The sequence below is a fragment of the Apodemus sylvaticus genome, chromosome 3, assembly GCF_947179515.1.
Source record: "Apodemus sylvaticus chromosome 3, mApoSyl1.1, whole genome shotgun sequence".
Classification (NCBI taxonomy): Eukaryota; Metazoa; Chordata; class Mammalia; order Rodentia; family Muridae; genus Apodemus; species Apodemus sylvaticus.
The window spans coordinates 93,950,825-93,974,794 of record NC_067474.1 but is presented as its reverse complement, the minus strand read 5'-3'; positions in this window follow the sequence as shown (position 1 = coordinate 93,974,794).

The following is a 23,970-nucleotide window of genomic DNA, read 5'->3' as shown; positions in this document are numbered from 1 at the left end:
TTTTGCCTGATACCCTACTCATCAGGCAGGCAGTGACCAAATTTGGTCAAGAAGACTTCCAGTAACATTAGGGAGTTACCCCTGCCAGAATCCTTCAGTTGCTTTATGACTGTACTTCAGATCCTTACAATGGGCAGATTTCTTTTTTTTGGTTTTTTGTTTTTTGTTGTTGTTGTTTTTTTTTTTTTTTGTTTTTTTGGATTTGGTTTCTCTGTGTAGCCCTGGCTGTCCTGGAACTCACTCTGTAGACCAGGCTGTCCTCGAACTCAGAGATCCGCCTGCCTCTACCTCCCAGAGTGCTAGGATTACAGGCGTGCGCCACCACCGCCCTGCAATGGGCAGATTTCTAAGACAAGAAACTGAGCTGAAACAGAGCTAACAGTGGGGATCAGATGAGTGAATGTATATTATTGACATGAGTGTAACCATGTCAAGGATCCTGATGCTTCAGACCCATGAGGTCTGGCCTCTGGCTTAGGCTCAGAGGATTAGCAAGATCTTTTGTGGTATGAGTATGGTTGCTGTGTGCAGAAAGCATCAACAGCAGCTTCGTACTTCCTCGTCAGCAGGACTGCAGCCTAAAACTACTCCCCTGCAGAGACTTCCTACTGAGATTAAATAACCCTCTCCTACTCATTCTTCATATGCCAAAAGTAATTTTATACACACTGAGTTTCTGGGCTGCTGGCACATCTCCCTCAGAACATATGGCTCACTCGGTCCCAGCTTCTCTTCATGTCTCTGTTGTTTCTTCAACTCTGTCATCCCAGTCGGGTCAATCCCAAAGCAATGCAGGTCACAGCATATCTCTGTAGCAAGAATAGAGGATCAAGTTTGTTTCAGCAAGCCTGACCTCTCAGACTAGAAGCTGTGCTTATCCCTTATCACATTGACTTTAATGTTTGCCAGACAAAACTACGGTGGAGCATAAAGCCTCCTGAAAGTAGAAGCAAGGGAAAGTCCATTTCTCTCACCTCTACCATGAAATTCCTTCAACATTCCCATGATTCCTGTTGACTATTCATCAAATTCTTGTAGAATTCCTATTGAGTTCCTGGCCAGTTCACCAGCTGAGATGGTTGACTGTCCCATATGGCATTCTTATTCCACCCCTTTTCAGGAAAAGAATAGGCAAACAACAAGGAGTTACTGTTTGTCTCTTGTCAGTAACAATTTAAATGGGAAAGCAAAACTTCAGATAGGAAAGGAGAAACTCCAAGATGGTTGGAGGAAGCTTTGCAGCTCAGAACTCTCATCAGGCTTCCTGATGCTGGCTGAGAGATTGTTGGCAGTGTTAGACCCCCCAAAACTTGTGGGGATGCTTTGAGGTGCCAATGGAGAGCAGTCTCTTGTAAAGCAAGACTGTAGAAAGCTGGCTGCCTATAGGAAGAGCCTGTGAAGCAGTTCTTCTGTCTCCGGCAAGTCTTGGAGCCTGGAATCACAAGACTGTAATGGCAAATCATAGAAGCTGGGGACAGTTGCAGGAGTAGATTCTCTTCTGCAACTGAAGAATGTCTTCTGGGAGGCTGTGGCCAGAATGAATCGTCCATCCTGCCTCTGAAGTCACATCCTGGAGCCTAGACCCTAGCAAGTTCTCTCCTTGAGTCTGAAGACTCTGGCACCATGAGCCTCCAGTGAGCTGTTCTCCAAACTCTTTAAAGTAGTTTTCTCTATCTTCTGGTGCCAAAGCCCCTGGCCAGGACCACCTGAGAACTGAACTTTGAAGTCTTCCTTCCCCTTCTTCTCCAACCAGTGCTCTGATGGGACTACTTCTCTGTAGCTTATTGGCTCAGATATACAAGACAGGTGTGACCCTGACTTCCTGAATATTCATGCTTGCAAATAAGGTAAAAATGGACCAATCAGAGAAGGGCTGTTAAACTTGGGAGAGGAGGGGCAAAACACTGAGACCACAGAAAACTCCAAGGGGTGTTCATAGGTCCTACTTTCTACCACTGAGGTGTTAGGGAAATGCATATGTAGCCAAGAAATCGGAGTTCCATCAGTGTACCATTGCTACAAAAATGCAAGGATCACTTTTATACCCAGAGCCTTTGCTTGAGTCTCCTCCAGGAGCAGTCTGTTGTCCCCAGCAACGTCATTGTCAAGGCTACAGTCAGCTCTTTGGTTTGGGGCTTTTTCCTGATCCATTATTCTTGGAGAACTTCCTGTCAACTTTTGTCTAGTGAGGGTTTGCCCACTTCATTTCTGGGCATTCCACTAACAGCTTGTCTTTCAGAGGCATGCTGTAAAATGCTAATCAACTACTAGCTCCTTGCTCTCAGGGTTTGAGTTTATTGGAAAGCTGTAGAAGGCTCTCTAATGGGGCACCAATATCTGGCTATTAGGAAGCTTCATCTTAGGTGGTCCTTCCTAACCTTATCATAAACAGACCCTGGCTATTCTAATCTTTTATGCTATGATACAACATAATGACAAAAACAACTGAGAGGATTGAATTGTTTATTTCACTTACACTTTTAAGTCATAGTTCACCATTCAGGGAAGGCAAGGCAGGAGCTGAAGCAGAGACTTGAGGCAGAAACTTGGAAGAAACACTGCTTGTTTGCTTACAGGTTCATGCTTTGTTAGCTAGTTTTCTTATACCTCCTGCCCAGGTAATGGTGCCTGAATAACATGTGCTGGATGCTCCGACATCAATTAACACTCAAGATACAATGCACCCCCACACTGACATGTGCACAGGCCAATTCAATCTACCCAATCTTTCAATTAAGATTCCCTTTTCAGGTGGCTCATGGCTGTATCAAGGTAACACTTAAAACTAACTATACCTAGAGCACCAGTATCATATTTAGTCTAGCCTATTTTATTTTCCCGAAATAAAGTATTCCATCAAGATCTCTGAGTAATTTTGGATAACAGGCCACACATACATTGTCTTATAAGTATGTTAGAATTCCTTAAAGGGGGAAAAGTAAAACTCCACACACACACACACACACACACACACACACACACACACACACAAAACAAAGCAAACAAAACAAAATATAAGAAGGAAGCAGACATAGTCAATATTCACTGTAAGTGTGCTCTTGATCATATGGTTTTATTATGGCATAGAGTGTTGAACCCAAAATAGGAGATACAAATTGGGAAGGCTTTTGGGAAAAGACATACAATAATTTTGAAGCACAGCTCCACCATAGCTTACCATGCTGCTGTTCCTTCTCAGCAAAGAACATTGGTGCAGACTGCTAAATTAGTAGTAGTTTCTAAGCATTGGAGAATCAATATAATACATAAGTATTAGACCCCCCAGATTTCTTGACATTTTTCTCATATTTATTAGCTTCACATTATTTTTCTGCATGGAGTATTTGCTAGTGTGGAGCCTTTTTTGCCCAGCACTCGGAATATTAAATAAAGACTTTCATGTCTTGTATCTTTCTTCCTAGGACTTTGTTCATGTACAGTTTCTAAAATACATCTAAGAGTTTAACCTTGATAGTCTATGATGAAAGAGACTGAAGAGAGCAAGAAGCTGGTGGGAAAGACTCATGAAAAGAATCTGGATCTACAAAAGCCAACCTACTGATTAAAACTTCAAAGGGAGACAGAAAGGGAGAGTGACAGAGCAAGTCAGAGGGAGAGAGGGAGAGGGAGGGAGACTGAGAGAGGAAGGGAGGAAGGGATGGAGGAAGGAAGGGAGGGAGGGAGGGAAGGAGAGAGAGAGAGAGAGAGAGAGAGAGAGAGAGAGGTATTTATGATTATATAGTTACTATTTTAGGTCACAGTAGACACAGTAGATACTTTGTATTCTAGTTCATCTCCATTTTGTTTTCTACTTTTGTTTCATTTTCTCTTTGTCTCCTATCTCTCCTTCATTTCATGTCTCCTACCTTTCCTTTATAGAGAGCATTCTTGTGTATAACTATCATGTGCTGGTCCAGCAATTCACTAATTTGAAGTTTTGACTTGAAAACTGTCATGTCACCAGATTTCTCCTTTCATAGCTATTTCCCTAGTTAACATATGAATAAGTACATGACAAAATGATAGGATTACAACTGTTTTGTTGGCACCAGTGATAACTAGGATTGTGAGTCTGCTGGATTCTGTTAAGCTGTGTTTGCCTGCCATCTTTTCCATAACATCTCCCACAATGTTTCATGGTAACAGCCACCTGCAACAAATTCTAAGGACAGCACACAAGCCATTGGCCTGTCTGTTTTTTCTCACAATTAATCCCGTTGTTATTCTATTCTGGACAACCTTACCCTCAGAAATCCTTTGAGATTTTTGATAAAATGTGTTCAGTAATTTTAAGTTACAGTTAGTAAGTAAATTCTTTGAGATGGTGTTCCTCTATTTCTATGTATTGTGAAGTATCAAACTAGTCTGTTTCAGGGGTTAAAAGAAGTATTTTTAAAGTAGATATCTGTCATTATGATTATTCAGTAAATAAATATTTTGACCTGTTTTGACTTTATACTTAAGTGTTACTTGTCATCCTAGGGGAGGTGGTTTGGATGCCACTGAGGGGGAGGGAATGCATCCTGCAGAGAGGTCTCACAATTCATCAGCTAGCTTAACATGTACTTGAATGAAGTGCAAACAAGAGCTATGAAAGCATTGTTGAGAAAATTCAAACCAGCCACATCAGATAGGCAACAGAGGAAAAGATGACTCTCAGGTAGTCCTGTAAGAAGTAAAACTTGTCACAAAATCTAGTCTGCTCTGCTTCCAGCTGTTGCAAATAATATCATGCATAGGAGTAAGTCACCTTAGGCAATTCTGTGGCTCAGCCACAGTCTGAGGACAATTATAGCTCAATTTTGGGAAATCTGTGTTGTGATCTGCTTGTGATCTATACCCAGTCTGAACCCCAGGGACTCAGAAGAAACCCTGACAATTTGGATTAGCCTACTTACACATAATGTATATTCCTTCCACCCCAATGAGAACATTTCAAACACTTTTTTTTAAAAGAATACATTTGATACTTAAAAAATAATCTGTCCTGCATTTGTTGTACATGGTTTTCAAATAGCAGCCTTCTGCTTTCTTAGAAAATGAGCTCAGGGCCCTGGTGGGCAGCTGAAGACAAGATTCAAGTGCTTCAATGCTTTCTGCAGAAAACAGTTTTTTCAGGCAGTGAAGCACTAGCATAAAGGTTTCCTTTGCTACCTCAAAACTGGAGCATTTTCTTGGATGTGGACCTTGCTAAATAGAAGATGAAATTAAAGATGGAAGTATTCAAGTGACAAGAAGCAATTTTGTAGTATCTCTCTCTTTTACTATTAATCATTTTATTTTACAATTCAAATGTTTTCCTGATTCCTGGTATGTCCCATGCATCTAAGAGGGTAATCACCGCCCCCAACACACACACAGCCACTCCTCCTTTCCCCTCCACTATCCCCCTTCTCTGGGGCATCAAGCACCTCCCCTCCTACTGATGTAGTATCTCTTAAGGGATGAATACTACTTTTTAAAAAAATAACTAGTAATTTGACATCAAGACTATTTTCCAGTTAAAATCTACAGCTGACTGCAACAATTCTGAGCTCAGGAAAGAAGCAGAAGCCCACAGAGACCATCTACTTCTCCAGCATCTGAAAGAATGTGGAATGTGCTCGCACACCCCATGGAAACTGAGATTGAAAAAGATATTTTTATCATCTCGTTGTCTCTAATTTCCTCCAAATCACTCTAAGGACACATATCAAAACCTATTAGCTGAAAGATGCAAAACATTTAAGGACTGAGATAATGTAAGCCATTTAGTTAATTGGTCAAAGTCAATGCCAAAAGTTACTTTGTAGTTTACTACTGACTGTATACTTTTATGCAACATTTAAATAATGGCTAAGAAATTGAGGAGACATGACCACTTGTCTGAGAATTTTATGTATAAAATGTTTCAATCAATCCACTGTCTGTTACATCCTCTTCCTTTCCTCCCCAACCCCCATCACTATCCCCTCCCAATTTTCTGTGTTCATTTTTTAGAACTGCAAACCTACTGAGCCCATTAATGCTGCCAATATTGTGCAGGTCTGGGTCCAAAACTAGATCATAGATAACCTCTCAGGGGCTAAAACCTCAGAGAAAGCACCTCTCTCTCCCTATGCAGCTACAGATGCCAATAGCTTGCTCCTGAGGCAGGGTAGTATTTCAGGATTGCAACTACCCTCCATTCTGGGTTTTTGTTTGGACTGTTCTTGTGCAGGTCTTGTGTTTGCTGCTGTATCCATAGCCCTGCTCACATGTCCTGTCATGTTCTGAAAGCATTGCTTCACTGTGATCATTCATTACCTTTGACTTTTACTATTTCTCTGCCCCCCTTCTTTCTCAAGCCTTAAATCTTGAGTAGAGAGTGTAACGATGTCTCATGTCTCATTTATGAGTGAATAGTTCACAATCTTTTACTTCCCTTACCTTGGCCTGTTATGGATCTCTATGTTGGTCACGATATATTGCAAATGGAAACTTTTCTGATAAAGATAATCTTAAGATATATATATATAAATAATTATATATCCATATCATATATGATATATATGAATACATTATTAGGAATTATATTGATATTATAATGCATTTAGCAGTTCTTCCCCTGGTGTTATGATCTCGCTAGCTATGGGTTCTTTGTTTAGTTAATGGTATAGGCAAGAGTTCTGACTTGTGGATCATTTAAAGTCTCAACAGTTCCTTGTCATCCCTTCTTCCAGTCTTCCTTCTTCCCTCCCTTCCTCTGTCTTCTCTCTCCATCAGCATTCTGCTCCTGCTACTGTGAGAAATCTTTTGGCTATGAGGGACTCTATCTCTCTGGAGCCATAAGCTAAAATAAAGCCTTTTGTCCTTAAGCTGCTTCTGTTTGGAGTGTTTAATCATAGCAACTGAAAATCCACTAAAACACTGCAGTTGTGAGGACCATTGCTTTGTTGATAACTTTCACCCTATTGTTTATTTTTAATTCTTTATTATATTTATTAATATTGTATCACAACTTGGCAATAACAACCATTTTTCACTAAAAGAGTCCATAAGCAAATACACAGAGAAGACAGCTGATTTTTAACAAAAGTGCGAAGTAGCCCAGGGCTAAAACCATTTTTTTTGGCAAACAGTGCAGGGATAAGTTATTAATTTAAATCTTTATTTCTATTCTTATATATATGTGTGATGTTTGTGGGTATGAGCATGTGATGTGATGCTTGTGGAGGTCAGAGGACAACCTTTGTGAGTCTGTTCTCTTCTTTTGCAATGGGTTCTGGGATTGAACTCAGGAAGCCAGGTCTACATGACAAGTGTATTTGCCTACTGAGCCACACTCTGCTACTTACTGAGATGCTTTTCATAATACATAAAATTGGTTATTGTCCTTGTCACAAGAAACTTTATGTGAGTCCAAAAGCCAAGAATCCAGAAGTTACAAAGTTCACAAGACTGGATGTCTTCGGTCTTCTGTAGAAACTGGAATTCCGAAAGAGTAGGCTCTAATGTCAGTAAAGGAATGGACTTGCTGGGAAGGTGAGGACAGGCAAAGAACAAAGCTTCTTCCTCTGTGTCCTCATACTGGCTCTCGGCAGAAGGGGTGGTCCAGATTAAAGGTGTGTCATTCCACCTCAAGATCTGGATTACAGTCACATGTCTTCTTAACTCAAACATCCAGAGTAGAAATGGATCTTCTTATTTCAAATTATGTGAAAAAGAAAAATTCCCCTCATACGTGCCCTCTATTTTTTTTGGGGGGGGGGGGGGGTTGGTTATAGATGTAGTTAAATTGGCAACCATGAATAGCAAACAAAACAAGTTACATGAGTAATGATTAAAATAATTTTGTTAAATGAAAATAAGCAAAGTCAAAATTGGCTATTGTGAGGATCAAATAAGAAAAAGTAGACAGTTCAGAAGAGAAGTGAGCAACATGTCAGTTTTCACTCCCTCTGCGTTTCCATGTTTCCTGACAGCTTTGAAAGAACACAGTGCTGGTTGGCTCATGACAAATGTCTGGAAAAGTATGAAACTTCGTGCTTTCTCCTAGAAACTGCAACACTGAGTTTGTCTGACCCCAACCCCCAAGAATGAACAAACTCCTCTGCAGAACACAGAAAACTCGGGAGCAAACCAAGCCTGGTAAACACCAGATGCTTTATTTTGAAGACTAGAAAGAGCAAATGGTCCTGCCATTTCCTAGTGGTTTCTGCATGTTAAGTGCCTCGTGAGCATCTTCCCACAGAGACTGCTAATGTTCTGCTCTTCCTGATGCCACATTTTACAGCATCATCTGTCAGACCAGTGAGCAACTGACATATTGTATCAATTTATTCACAGGATTCTTGGCAGTATGAGAGATTTCAAATCTGTCAACATTGAAGAGTCCTCCCTCCATGAAGTATATGGCCTAGAAGGGGCAGTTAGGAAGATAACCTTTATATATTGAAATGTGAAATCTTGTTTTAAGAGATGCCCAGATTCATGTACCGAGATGAGATGAGTTATTTGCTGAGCCTCTTTATGCTTATTTCCCACACCTCTGTCCTGCTCCGTGGTTCCCTTCAGTTCTCTGTTCAACATTGCCTTCTAAAGTGACTTCTTCTACAGGTCAGTGGGTAGCAGCTACCAGTTATTCTGTATTATCAAAGGCCTTCCTCCCATATGATTTCAGATCATTGTTTGATGTCTTATTAGTCCCCTTCACTGAAATGCATCTGTGTGTTTGTAGGGGTTTTTTTATTATTATAGTTAGATCTCCAGGGCATAGAACATCTGTAAATACAACTGGTAAGTCAAATTTTGATGAATAACGGAGTTGGAATAAACTATGAATTTTAGCATTTAGCTCCATCTTGTATGGTAGATATTGAATGCTATCTCCATTCACATTTTAAGTGAGAAATCCAGGCCCATGAATCTTTGTAAGTGAACTGTTTCAAGTAGAACTGATCCCAGCTTTTGTTGTCATTGATGAATTTTGAGTTTCAGTTCTAGCTATTGCATATTATCTCTCACTGAGTAGGGCTCTTGGTGTCACTACAGGGTAAATAGTAGATACTGAGAGCATCATGGTGTCTACATTCTGGTACCTGGGCAGGACTGATTTCTCTCTCTCTTTTTTAAGCAGATGATTTCTCTTTACTCTTATTTCACTCTTTACTATAAACTGTTCAAATTAACTTTGAAATTAAAATGTTTCAAATCATGTCAAGAAGTTAACATTGATGTATATACAGCAGATATGTCTCTTGTATAAATACTCATGGCATGTACAGAAGACTAGCTGGAGTCAGTCTTGGCAGAAAGACCTTGTCACATGCAGTCATGAGAATGTATCTAGAAGTCTGTGCTTTACATATGAGATTTAATACTAACTTACTACACACACACACACACACACACACACACACACACACATACACAAATCAGAGGAAAGACAAAGTATAGAAACACTCTGAACATAATATTAAAACATGAAGTATTTTTTTAACAGACCTGATGGAGGAAAACAAAATGAGTAGCTAACAGGCACTAGCAGAAACAATGGGTGTTTGAGACCTTTTGGACCATGGTGATGATAATCTTCATATCTGCAGTCATGAATGCAAAAGGAGATGAGAGATCAATGAGTGGATGGGCGTTCTTAGTTTTGAAATGGATAGATTTTGAAAAGATGAATCACATAAAAACAAACATGTACAGCTGCAAATATGTTTTCCTTTTTATGAAAATACTTTAATTCATTTATAAATATAACACGTATGGTATATATTAATAAAAATAATAACACTAAGCTATGAATATTGTGAGTTATGATAATGATCGACCTAAAAGAAATTCTCATATAAATTAATGCTATGATCATGGTGGAAATAAGCAACAATTTTATGATTAGATTTAAAACTTGCTCCACAAAAGGAAACCCATACCACGTACTATTATCAATCCAAGCAGCTATGGCTAGCTGGGTCTCATGTCCTAGGAGAGAACCTATTACCATTATGCTGCTAAATAATCACAGTGTTAAACCAACTCCTAATGACTTATCATTATACATGGATCAAAGTCTCTCTTAAGCCTCATTGAGAAACTTCTATTTGTATTAGATAGTGATTAATAGAGACCCACAAGTGGCCAAGGTGCAGAGACTAAGAGACAGCAGTCTTTGTCCTAAAGGGAATGTATATACCACAACCCTACTCCCAAGGATTGCTGCAGAAAGTGGGACAGAAAGACTGTATGAGCCAGAGATGGATCATTACAAGGAAAATGTATCTTCTGGACACAGCAGGACAGTTACACATATGCACTCAGGAATTTTAGCAGCATGCATGAAACTGGTACAAATCCAGACCAAATTCCAGAATGAAGAAAGGAGTTCTCCATTCCTTTCATGCCTAGCCATAGACTGTGGAGTGTTGATAACTATTAGCTTCTTGGAAAGGGAGAGACTGTTTTCTCCAAGTGTTTAAATTAACACACCGCAGTGTGGGTTGGGTGGGAGAAGCCATAAATTTATGGCAGCACAATTTGTTCGTGAATACTTAAAAGAAAAACAAAAACCAAGACAAAAAGTTAGGTGAGTAGTGAGAGAAAGGGGTGGATTTTGGATGAGTTGATGGAAGAAGGCCTGAATATAATCAAAACTATGCCAAAGAATAAGTAGGAATTAATATTGGAAAAAAATGTACATGTGCAAAACTGACATGTCAAGTCCAACCAACCAGAAGTACCAGCTGACAGCATTTTACCAGGCAACCTCCCATGCCCATCCACACATCACTGTGTGTGCACAGCTTACATGTTTGTGTTTGTTTAAGTTCAATATTATAAGTGTAGTTGAGATATTTTAACTCTGATAATACATGTTTTGAGAACATCAGTAAAAAAAAAAATCAGTTTTTACTTCAGTACTCCCTGTCTTTTGGATTATAATTTAAAAAAAAATGTTATGTTTTAATTGTTCTTTTCTTCAGTCTCCTGCTTCCATCCAACTCTTTGTAATGTTTACAATGCCAACTACTTGAAGACAGCATGGTACTGAGATAGAACTGTCATCAGAAGACCTATTTTTCTCCTCCTAGTCATGGAGTCATTAGCAATTGGTGCCAATCTTTAATCAAACTTGGGAGATCAGGAAAACTAGAACTTCCGGAGAAAGGTTCACTGGGGTTCCTACCAACACCAGAGACGGGAAGGGACAATTGCATTCTTCAAAGAGAACTGCCGTTGCTCAAGTGCCCGTGAGAGATTTCATAGGTTCCCTTGAAGAACAAAGCTTATGCATTATCATCCCAGTTTGCCTCTCTGCATCTGTCATTAATGCCATGACCAAATAAAAACTTGGGTAAGAAAGTGTTTCTTTCATCTAACAACACCTAGGTCAGTGTCCATCAATGAGGGAAGTCAGAACAGAAACTCAGTATAGAAATCTAGAGGCCAAACTATGTCAGAGACCATGGAAGAACACCATTTACTGCCTTGCTTCTTATGGGGTGCTCATCTTGCTTTCTTATACAACGTAGGACCACTGGCCTAAGGGCTAACACTATGCACAGTAAGCTAGTCTCTTTCAAATCGATCATCATGAAGACAATGTTCAGAGATAAACCAACAGGCTAACCTGATGGAGGTAGTTCCTCTAAGGAGGCTCCCTCTTCCCAGATGGCAGTAGTTTGCATCAAGCTGAGAACAAGTAACCAGCACAGCTACACTTTGTAGGCACACCGACAAGCATCAGAACATACATGCAGAAGCATCGATATCCCCAAATTCATCTGGATAAAGGAAGTTGAAGTGAGACTTCTGTTGTCTTGAGAAAAAAATCTCACACCACAGTACAAACTACCCTCAAATTTGAGGCAATGCCCCTGCCTCAGCTTTCTAGGTGCTGAGAGCAGGTGTGTGAGTTACTGTACTTCTCTAAGATAAAACTTATACAGATTTATTCAGGTAATATTACCAAAGTTAGAATGCTGTAAAGGTAAATAGGCAATTTTAATTTAGAACTTAGATGCCTGGCATTATGGCCTAGGACTGCTTTGTCCTATTTGATAACTGCTAGCTACCCAGGGCTACTAAAGAATTGCGTTAAGTATATTATTTTATATTTGGGGGGTATGGATACTTGCATGTAGTGTGTCTATATAAATATGTGCTATGTTTGTGGAAGCCAGAGAGCAGCATTAGATCCCCTGAAACTGCAGTGCAGACAGTTGAGAGCAGGAGGTGAGTGCTGGAAACCGAATGTGCAGGGCGGAAATCAATCAAGTAGAAACAAAGAGAACCATACAAAGAATCAACAAAACCAGGAGCTGGTTCTTTGAGAAAATCAACAAGATAGATAAACCCTTAGCCAGACTGACCAAAGGGCACAGAGAAAGTATCCAAATTAACAAACTTAGAAATGAAAAGGGAGATCTAACAACGGAAACTGAAATCCAAAAAATCATCAGATCCTACTACAAGAGCCTGTACTCAACACAACTGGAGAATCTGGAGGAAATGGACAATTTCCTTAACAATAACATATATGCAGAGGACCGATCTCAGACCCATGCAGGCTCTGTGACTGTCACTTCAGTCTTTGTGAGCCCCTATGAGCCCAGTTGAGTTGATTCTGAGGGCTGTGTTCTGCTGGTGTCCTTGAAACCTTTGGCTTCTAGGATCCTTCCTCTCTCTCTTCTGCAGGGTTCTCCTGGCTCTGCTTAGTATTCGGCTGTGGTTCTCTGCATCTGCTTCTGAAAGTTGCTGAGGAAAACCCTCTATTGATGATTGGGCTAGGCACACATATGTGAATATAGTAGAATATCATTAGGAATCATTCTATTGGTTTTTTTTTCAGTCATGTTTGGTCCTATCCTAGGTCTCTGTTCTATGGAGCCTGAGTGACTGTCGGGCATGGACACTCTATTGTGATTTGGACCTCAAGTTAGACTAGTCATTGTTGGTTGATCATCCCCACAAGTTCTGTGCTACCAGGGTAGTATTATTTCTATTCCATAACTTCTTTATTTCACAGAACACAATGCTTATATTCTTTCTATCCCTGATCTAAGTGCTATAGTTGTGTTATCTTATTGAATAAGTTAGAGATTTGGACAGTCCATAAAAAATGTCAGAATAAATATACAATTCAATTTATAGAATAAAATTTTTCAAAATCATTGAAATTACTGATCATATTTAATATGTTGATCAATAACTGAGATGTAATTAAAAAGGAAAGTAGTAGCTAAAGAAACATGTTAATTATTAGTTAAAACATGATAAGGGAAGGTGTGTCTTAACAACAGGGTTAAAATATCAAGTTCTCTTTCTACAGAAATACTCTGAAAAACAGTTTTCTGGAATGTTCACCAGGAACCAATGTCATATAAAATAGCCCATTCATGTCATCATGGAAGAGAACACAGGGATGAGAGATAATGATTACAGAGTGCCCTCCAATCTTCAATCAGAAGTTGGACTGAAAACACAAATCGAGTATGAATTCCATGTCATTTGAAAAAGAAAACCAGGTAATGCAAGAATTCCAGAGGAGGGCAGCAAAGCTAAGACAGTGGGAATGACTCAGGCAGAAGGAAGAAAGTCTCCATTTAACAAAGTGCTTTCCAGATCCTTTCTGGCTTGGAGGATTCCCCTGTTGTTATCTGCTTTGCTAGAAGAAGGATATGTGGAATCACACACAATTACAAACTTCCCTTGGTATCTATCTTGATTTGAAAGGTGCACTGTAAGGCACAGGGATGTGGCATTTGACTTCACTGAGAAATGATGCTTGGCTTCAGTTGTTTGTACCTGGACACTTTATATAAATTAAAGTAGATTAGTAGTTGCATACCTGATTGTATTGTTGCTTCTTGTTTGTATTTTCATAAGGGAATGGTATGAAGTTATGGCTGGCAAACCAAAATGTGTGCTTATTGGACTATACTCATGGGATGGCATGATGGGGATATTATATATTGCTAAATACAAAAAGTTTAAGAATAATTGGGCTTTTCAAAATATTTAATGTTCTATGTTCTAATTTGTGACAAAAAACTGGTTGGTGTTGGGAACAAAAGTGAGGACAGAGAGAAAGGGGTGTAGGGCATGTGGGACCATGCTATCAGACAGGAGTAAGAACTGGTAAAGTTGAGCGAGCTCAAACATGGAGAATCTCAGATATTTGAGAATGACAGCAATAGAGCCACTTCCTATCTTTCTACCTGCTCCAGAACACACAACCAGGACACCCTACTGAGAGGATCATGGCTAGTCAGTCACTTAGCATAGAACCTGGAATTCTTCTTCATGCTAATGAGGCATCTAGATAGCCTGAGCCTTCAGCCAATGACCATCCCTTCCTGGATAATCTCACACCTTTCCCCCAAGAGGTATATGATCCCTGGCTTACTCTGAATAAAGTGTATGCACCAACATACACCCCAAATAAAGCAATATGAACAAGCAAGAGAGCATCTCAGAGAGCTACTTTATTAAAGATCACCACAGGAAGGCCTTTGCCTAAAAGAGCCATGCCTGACTCCCAAAGATGTGTTTTCTCTTCTTCTATCTCTCCTGGTACTGGATGTTGTCTTCCAATCAGACTGGATTCCCCCTGTCTCCAGCTTTGCTTCCCCCTTCCTGACTCGTGTGGAGATGCCCTAAGGAGAAACATAGACCTTAAATCCCTGTTCCTGACTTCCTCTCTAGGCAGTACACCAGTGGTGCCTGGGTTCCCAGAGAGGTATAGCTGTGTCTGATTCTCCAAAGGGAAACACAGTTTGTCTGTTTTCTCTTCTGGTCTCTTCTCTGCCTTCTTCCTACCAACAGAGGGTGGATATCTGTGTCAGAGAGACAGAATACAGTATGACAAATGGGAGGGGGTTATTTAACTGAGTTCTCAATTTAACCAGTAAGTCTGATAGTCTAAGTGATGGCATGTTTTCTTTAGAGTTAACTCATGAAATTTACTTTAGTTAAAAGACTGTTTTCCTCTACCTACAATTTCTAGCTGGAAGATTCTTTGAATAGTAAATGTGTATTTTCTTTATGTTTGTGTGCTGTTATCAAACTATAAGTCCTATGTTATAGAACTATAAAAACAATGGTTGGTATGAAATCTCAACAAGGTCTTAACATAATATAAGTTCATCAGTGTATATACATTTATACATATTTATCATTGCATATTTACTTTTTTGATTAATTGAAAACTCAACCCCAAATCTACTCTTTCAAGAGAAATTTGTAAAATAGGGGAAAGTATTAAAAAAAGACAACAGAGAATCTAGTCTGACTTCCTTATTGTGGAGTCTATTCTCACCAAGCATTAGTTGATCTTTGAGTTCTAATTTCATTTCCCAGAGTTTTCTTTCTGTCTTGCTCACTGATGTGAGCTGCCCACAAAGGACTGTACTGGGGCCCTTCCCAGATCCTCTGCTTCTTCTCCAGCCCTTTCTTTCAACCTAAAGAAGCCTTTCTCCTCCTTTTGAAACACTGTCTGTTTCTGAAATCTAGAATTGCTATACGGGGTTCTCCTTCTACTATGTGACACAGCCCAGAAATTCAAAATTTTCTGGAAATTTGAATTGATCTGCATAACTATTCATCTCTGTGGTCCTAGAATGTGGATATGACTGTTGCAGCAGGGGGTCTAGTTTGAAGAACTAGAAACTTACATACTTTATGTACATTTCTTCATTGTGCCTAATGGGATTTTGATCAAAAGTCTCAAACACTTTAAGAATCATCCTATATTTTAGTGGGCAGTTTAAAATTCTATTTTGTGACTTTCCACATGCCTAGGTTAGAAGAAAGGTTAGAACCAGAACAGTCAGGGTGATAAGAATGTGAGGTGTCTGTGTTAGAGGAATCTGAGATCAGGTTTGAGCCTCTGTTTTCTCAAGCATAAATTGGAAACATGCAACCTTCATGTTAGGTCATAAAGTGGGCCCAGAAAATGACAGAGCTGATGACAATGACTAGACCCCTCCTGGAGCTGGGTTTTGCTAAGTTGAAACCCCACCTGAGCTAGATTTTGCTAGGAAAATGAAACCTAAAGTGTTTCTCAGAAGCCCTTAACAGCTGGCTGAACACTGCTAACTGCAACTGTCAGCACTTCATCTGTCTGGAGAAGTCCCACAGCCAACCACCTGGCTAATTCAGCTTTCACACAGCCTTTCCCAGCTACACACTCTTATAAATTCTATCAAGCTTTTGCAGCAGCTGCCTTCCTCTATGTTTTGATGTGGCTCTCCAGTTTTTGATAAACTGCTCCTTCTCTCCATGGACAGTGGCCATGTCTAGTGACTTCTTAACTTGCTGTGCCTCTGTACACTGCACAGCTATTGAGAAGACCAGAAACAAGTGACCACAAGTACTGTGTTGAGTTGATTATGTAAGAATAACATGCCTTGCACAACAAATGTGCCTCTTGAGAATGATAACTTTTTATTATACATTTATTATTTAAAGCCAATTTTAAATTTAAATATATTTTGATTATATTCTTCAAGAAAATAAAATTATCAAGCCTCATCTTCAAACGATACCATCTACAAATATGTTTGAATTAGAAGATGCTACTTTATTTGGGGATTAGAAGACTCTTATGTGATCTGTAGGCTATAGCTTATTTTTCAGGTTGATGAAACTAACAAAGCATTCAGACAATGTAACAGATTAAAACTCAATGAGAAATATCAAAGCAAATTTCACTTAACTAAGAGAGTGCTTTGTGGCAGGTGCTGTTTATGGGTCTATACATGTACAAGTGTGTTGAGACAGACAAACTTGCTCTTATTGGCCTTTACAACGATCACCATATTAATTGGTAAAAAATGCAAGGTAGATTCAAAGTCACAAGGCTGGCTAAGCTAAATATTTGTTGTGCATAATTCATTGCTTTCTGTGATCCAATGATCTTTATGAATTTGGAAACCATGTAGTATAAATAGTGGTTATCAATTATTAGTGTTCAGAGGTGTTTGATGAAGAGCCAATTTACAGTGTGGTTCAGTAATTGAGAGAGAAGCATATTTTGTATGTGGAAGCCAAGTTTTATTTTCCCCATAGCTTATTAAGATTGAGGGCCGTGCTCTTGAATACAGAGGGAAATTTAGTTAAAATAAAAATTTAAGCCTGGTTTCCTTTAAAATACCAAATAATGAAAGTAATGGGATCCTGGTTTAGCCCAGAAGTCCTTAAATAGGGCTCTCTGAGCCACATTCAATTTTATATATTTCTTTTTTTTATTCAATATATATTCAATATATATTGAATATATATATTTATTCGATATATTTTTTATTTACATTTCAAATGATTTCCCCTTTTCTGGTCCCCCACTCACTGAAAGTCCCATAAGCCCCCTTCCCTCCCGCTGGTCTCCCACCCACCCCTTCCCACTTCCCTGTTCTGGTTTTGCCCTATACTGCTACACTGAGTCTTTCCATAACAAGGGGCCACTCATCATTCTTCTTGTACCTCATTTGATGTGTGGATTATGTTTTGGGTATTCCAGTTTTCTAGGTTAATATCCACTTATTAGTGAGTGCATACCATGATTGATCTTTTGAGACTGGGTTACCTCACTTAGTATGATGTTCTCCAGCTCCATCCATTTGCCTAAGATTTTCATGAATTCATTGTTTCTAATGGCTGAATAGTACTCCACTGTGTATATATATCACATTATTTGCATCCATTCTTCCGTTGAGGGATACCTGGGTTCTTTCCAGCTTTTGGGTATTATAAATAGGGCTGCTATGAACATAGTGGAGCATGTATCCTTATTATATGCTGGGGAATCTTCTGGGTATATGCCCAGGAGTGGTATAGCAGGATCTTCCGGAAGTGAGGTGCCCAGTTTTCTGAGGAACCGCCAGATTGATTTCCAGAGTGGTTGTACCAATTTGCAACTCCACCAGCAGTGGAGGAGTGTTCCTCTTTCTCCACATTCTCGCCAACATCTGCTGTCTCCTGGATTTTTAATCTTAGCCATTCTGACTGGTGTAAGGTGAAATCTCAGGGTTGTTTTGATTTGCATTTCCCTAATGACTAATGAAGTTGAGCATTTTTTAAGATGCTTCTCTGCCATCCGAAGTTCTTCAGGTGAAAATTCTTTTTTTAGCTCTGTACGCCATGTTTTAATAGGGTTATTTGGTTTTCTGGGGTCTAACTTCTTGAGTTCTTTGTATATATTGGATATTAGCCCTCTATCTGATGTAGGGTTGGTGAAGATCTTTTCCCAATTTGTTGGTTGCTGATTTGTCCTTTTGATGGTGTCCTTTGCCTTTCAGAAACTTTGTGATTTTATGAGGTCCCATTTGATCTTAGAGCATATGCTATTGGTGATCTGTTCAGAAACTTTCCCCCTGTACTGATGTCCTCAAGGGTCTTCCCCAGTTTCTTTTCTATTAGCTTCAGAGTGTCTGGCTTTATGTGGAGGTCCTTGATCCATTTGGAGTTGAGCTTAGTACAAGGAGAGAAGGATGGATCAATTCGCATTCTTCTGCATGCTGCCCTCCAATTGAACCAGCACCATTTGTTGAAAAGGCTATCTTTTTTCCATTGGATGTTTTCAGCCCCTTTGTCGAGGATCAAGTGGCCATAGGTGTGTGGGTTCATTTCTGGATCTTCAATCCTGTTCCATTGATCTGCCTGCCTGTTACTGTACCAATACGATGCAGTTTTTAACACTATTGCTTGAGGTCAGGGATACTGATTCCCCCAGAATTTCTTTTTTTTTTATTGAGAATAGTTTTAGCTCTCCTGGTTTTTTTGTTATTCCAGATGAATTTGATAATTGCTCTTTCTAACTCTATGAAGAATTGAGTTGGGATTTTGATGCGTATTGCATTGAATCTCTATATTGCTTTTGGCAAAATGGCCATTTTAACTATATTAATCCTGCCGATCCATGAGCATGGGAGGTTTTTCCATTTTTTGAGGTCTTCTTCCATTTCCTTCTTCAGAGTCTTGAAGTTCTTGTCATACAGATCTTTCACATGTTTGGTAAGAGTCACCCCAAAGTACTTTATACTGTTTGTGGCTATTGTGAAGGGGGTCATTTCCCTAATTTCTTTCTCAGCCAGCTTATCCTTTGAGTATAGGAAGGCTACTGAGTTGCTTGAGTTTATTTTATAACCTGCCACTTTGCTGAAGTTTATCAGCTGTAGGAGTTATCTAGTGGATATGATAGTATACCTAAATGACCCAAATTTTATATATTTCTTTCCTAAGATATTTTTCTTGTCTCACTAAAAAAATGCCTTTTAAAAAATCCTGTTTTTATAATCAAATCATCTTACCAGAATTACTGTTCACTCTAAACTATTTTGATGTCTTTAAGGAGGTTGGTTTATAATTTGTATGATTGTTATCATTATGTAAAGATGTTATAATTGATGTAATAGGTTTCTGTTTATAGGAATTAAATGAAGTCTATAATGTAGGTGTCATTACTAGCAGTTTTTGAAAAGACAAATAGAAAGAAATAGTAAATACTCACTTTACATATTATAGAAGTCTTCATTATGGAAAAAGAAGCTATTTTATGACTTTTTGTAGGTAAATGTGAACAAATGTTTATTCATCCCAGATAATACATGGGTATCAGAATTAATTGATCCCATTCAAGTCCAGCTGAATTTATTGGTGTTACATACAAAAGCACAGACGGGGGCCCTACTTTGAGGAGTGTGACTGAGGAGGTTACTGACAGGAGCATGAGTGACCACAGTACATCTCAGTCTAGCCTGGTGACTGGCATAACTGGAATCCTGGCAGCTCCCCACCAGGAAACCCCACCAATGTCTCCTCTTCCCACAAACAGTCATGATTTATGTAGCCTTGAGGATGGGTCTTGTAAGCCTTGTAACTTTCAGGACTTTACCGAGCCTTGTAAACTTTATCTCTTGTATGTGTGTTTCTTTTACTTCCCAAGTTTGGAAAGACTGCCCTCCTCTAAGAAAGAATGTTTCAATTTGAAGAAAAGATCAATATAACAGAGTCAACAACATGCTTATGTTTTTTAATAATATTTCCCACTGTGAAGATATATGTAGTGGTATATGGCTTTTAAATAAAAATAGTTTTCAATTTTAAATGTAAAGAATTTGAAAACTTGTATTGGATTTGTTGGAAGCTTTGAATTCTTTCTTAAGTGGTGTAGAGAGTATTGTTTGAGCAAGGAAGGTTAGGTCTGAAAGAACATGGTGAAGTCACAGTTTGATAGTAACCAGGAACAAGAAAATAAAAAGTTGAGCTGTGTCTTGGTCAGACAATATCAGCAACTGCAGACAACTGAACCTTCCATAATTTAGAGGAAGGCCACCAAAGAATTCTCAGCATCTGAAAATCTAAACAAAACCCTTTCCTCTGAGTCAAGCCAGCTCCTGGTTTTCATCTGCTGGAGGTACATTAGTAGTGTTAAGGGAAAAAATATCCTGGTTTGTGCATATCATTGGGAATATCCTAAAATCTTCTTATGTTTTTTGCTAACAACATGTTTATCTGAATACTGTAGCAGCTTAAGAGTCTGAAAGCTTCTGTTGTCCCTGAGTTCTCTAAAGAAGCAAAGCCTCATTTACCTTTGTCACTAGAATTTTGTATGTCTGAATCCACTGCTTAAGATCTTGCATCCATTGTTTAAGATCATGTTGCCTGAAGTCAAAAATTAACCTCTTTTTCCAAGAAAGGTGCTGAATCATGGCAGCTGTGGCCGCTGATCACCATGATTGGGACACAATAAATAGTTCTTATGTAATTAGCAGATGTTTGCTGAGGTAGGCTTATTGTGTCTTGTAGTGCTCTTCTGAAATCTGGACCCAAGCTTCAATTCTTGAAATGCAGCAAAGTATCTGTCAAATTGTGACTAGAGTGTTTTCACTCTCAGTATGGCTAGGTACAAATTTGGTCTTGTAACAGTCATTCAATGTTTGGTTATGGATAAAGAGGCAAGTGATTTACATCAAGGTCCTATAAACTGGTGTGGTGAATGCTGCTGAGAAGCCACCAATTTCTTCGCCTAGTTTTGGAAGACATGACTTAGAAGATGAGTTTATGGATTGATTGACAGGCTCTGAGTGTTTGGTGGTTTGTATATGCTTGGCCCAGGGAGTGGCAGTATTAGGAGGTGTGGCCTCGTCGGAGTAGGTGTGGTCTTTTTGGAGAAATAGTGTCATTGTGGGGGTGGGCATTGAGATCCTCCTCTTAGCTACCTGGAAGCCAGTCTTCTTCTGTTTACCTTCTGAAGAAGATGTGGAGCTCTCAGCCCCTCTGGTGCTATGCCCGGATGCTGCCACCATTTATACCAAGATGATAATGGATTGAACCTCAGAACCAGTAACCCAGTCCCAATTAAATGTTGCCCTTTATTGGAGTTGCCTTGGTAATGGTGTCTATTCATAGCAGTAAAACCCTAATTAAGACAGAGTGACTTTTTTTTTTTTAATTTTCCAGGAGAAATCTGTAGCCATCTAGAAACAGGTAGTACAACTGGATTCTTGTCTGCACATAAGACATTTACATATAAAATACTGCATCACATTCCTTCCTCATCCACATGGTATATACTAAATAGCAATTTTATTGGGGGTGGAGGGTGGGCTAAGGGTGTGTGTTCAAATATGTGTAGTAGACTTAACTCAGTAACTCAGTAATTCAGTAATTCAGTAACTCAGTAATTTAAGACAATAGAAATTACTGCATGTAAGGTGGTTTTCAATTTTAGAGCTTCTTTCCTTTCTTGTATGATAAAGTATAAGAGAACCACCTCTCTTTGCTCTTCTGTCTTTTTGTAGAGTCTGCATATTAAGGAACTATGGGCATAATTGTTAAGGTGGAATTAGCACTCTGTAAAAGACATCATAAATTGCTAAAATACAAATTTTTATGTAGATGACCATGCCAAATTTTTTAGGTCCTATTCATGCTCAAAATGGTAACTCTATCATACCTTAATTATTGGACTCATTCAGACAAACAACAGCTACAATGTACCTAAAGCCTACCACCAAAAGACTCCCATATGAGACACCTTACAGAAAAATATCATAATTTATATACTGAGACTGAACTATAAAGATATATTCTTAGGCACATCTTTTGCTCCAAAAATTTCTTTAAGCCTTTTAATCTGTTTTCTACATTCCTATGTCTCTTTTTGCCTTTTTCATTATTTCCAATAGCACATATGGAATGATTTATAATTTTTATACTCCAACATATAAAAAGGAAGATAAAAATCCCCAAAGAGAAAATGAACTCTTAAGGGTGTTTTGCACACAGTATTTCTCTTCAGGGAATCTTTGTGGTTTCCCTTGCTAACAGGTTCTCATTACTTGTAACACATACAATAGTTCACATCATAAATTAGCCACAAGATATTTGTTATAGATTCCTTCTGACAGCTGTGCAGTATGTGAATCATGAATACTTTATGTTCCAGTGTGGGATGGTAGGAACAGCACTGGCTGGAGATGAAACAGTACATTTGATTTTCCAACTGTTTTAGATAAAAACTAAAAGTGGTTTGGGAAGGTAAAGCTCGGTATCCAGTCACAGACAACACGGGAGAGGCACTGAGCACCGAGTTTTCCAGCAGACCTAGCCTCTTCTCAACATATTTCTTTTGTGAAGTGTGTTTTACAGGGGAAGAAATACTTGATCACTTGATCTGTGAATGCTTTACAAGTTGGGATAAAAAGGAAAAGAGGAAGAGGAAGGTAAAAATATAGGAAGAGGAACCCAGGGCAACCACTTTGTGTAATGATGGCTGGGAAAGAGAATTTTACATTGGGACAGTATGATGAATGGAAGATTTTCAAAATCTCTCTCTCTCTCACTCTGAGTGTGTGTGTGTGTGCGTGCGCGCGCGTGCGTGCACGCGCGCCCGTGTGTATTGAATGTATAAATTCAGAGGCCAGAATTGGGTATCAAACCCACTGGAGTGGGTCTATAGCTTCTGTGAGCCACCTGGTATGAGTTCTCTGAAAAAGTATGATCTCTTAACCCCTGAGCCATCTCTTCAGTCCCGAGTGTCATTTCTGTATATATAACCTAATACTAAGGTGACAGGCCTTAATCTCATGTCATATCCATGTCTTGATAATCATTTAAAAGTCAGGTTAATGTGTGTTTTCTTCATACTCTCAGCAAACTAAAGTGAGCCCTTGCCGATAGGAAAGGCATCCAGATTCAGGACCTGATTGTCTCTGGTACTTTGGTTTTCTCACTGATTTGAAGTCATATGAATACATTGCCACTGAAGAACAGAAAGATTCCACTTTAATCCATGTGATTGCTACTTACACATGCACAAGGGATGACCTATGTTACATGTGCATCAATATATACATGTATAACACATGACATATGTGCATAGAAAGACCTGGTGATGAGCTTAGTACAAGGAGACAATCCTTGTACTAAGCTCAACTCCAAATGGATCAAGGACCTGCACATAAAGCCAGACACTCTGAAGCTAATAGGAAAGAAATTCGGGAAGAACCTTGAGGACATCGGTACAGGGGGAAAGTTCCTGAACACAACACCAATAGCTTATGCTCTAAGATCAAGAATTGACAAATGAGACCTCATAAAATTACAAAATTTCTGTAAGGCAAAGGGCACCATCAAAAGGGCAAATCAGCAACCAACAAATTGGGAAAAGATCTTCACCAACCCTACATCAGATAGAGGGCTAATATCCAATATATATAAAGAACTCAAGAAGTTAGACTCCAGAAAACCAAATAACCCTAATTAAAAAATGGAGTACAGAGTTAAAGAAATAATTTTCACCTGAAGAACTTCGGATGGTGGAGAGCATCTAAAAAAATGCTCAACTTCATTAGTCATTAGGGAAATGCAAATCAAAACAACCCTGAGATTTCACCTTACACCAGTCAGAATGGCTAAGATTAAAAATCCAGGAGACAGCAGATGTTGGCGAGAATGTGGAGAAAGAGGAACACTCCTCCACTGCTGGTGGAGTTGCAAATTGGT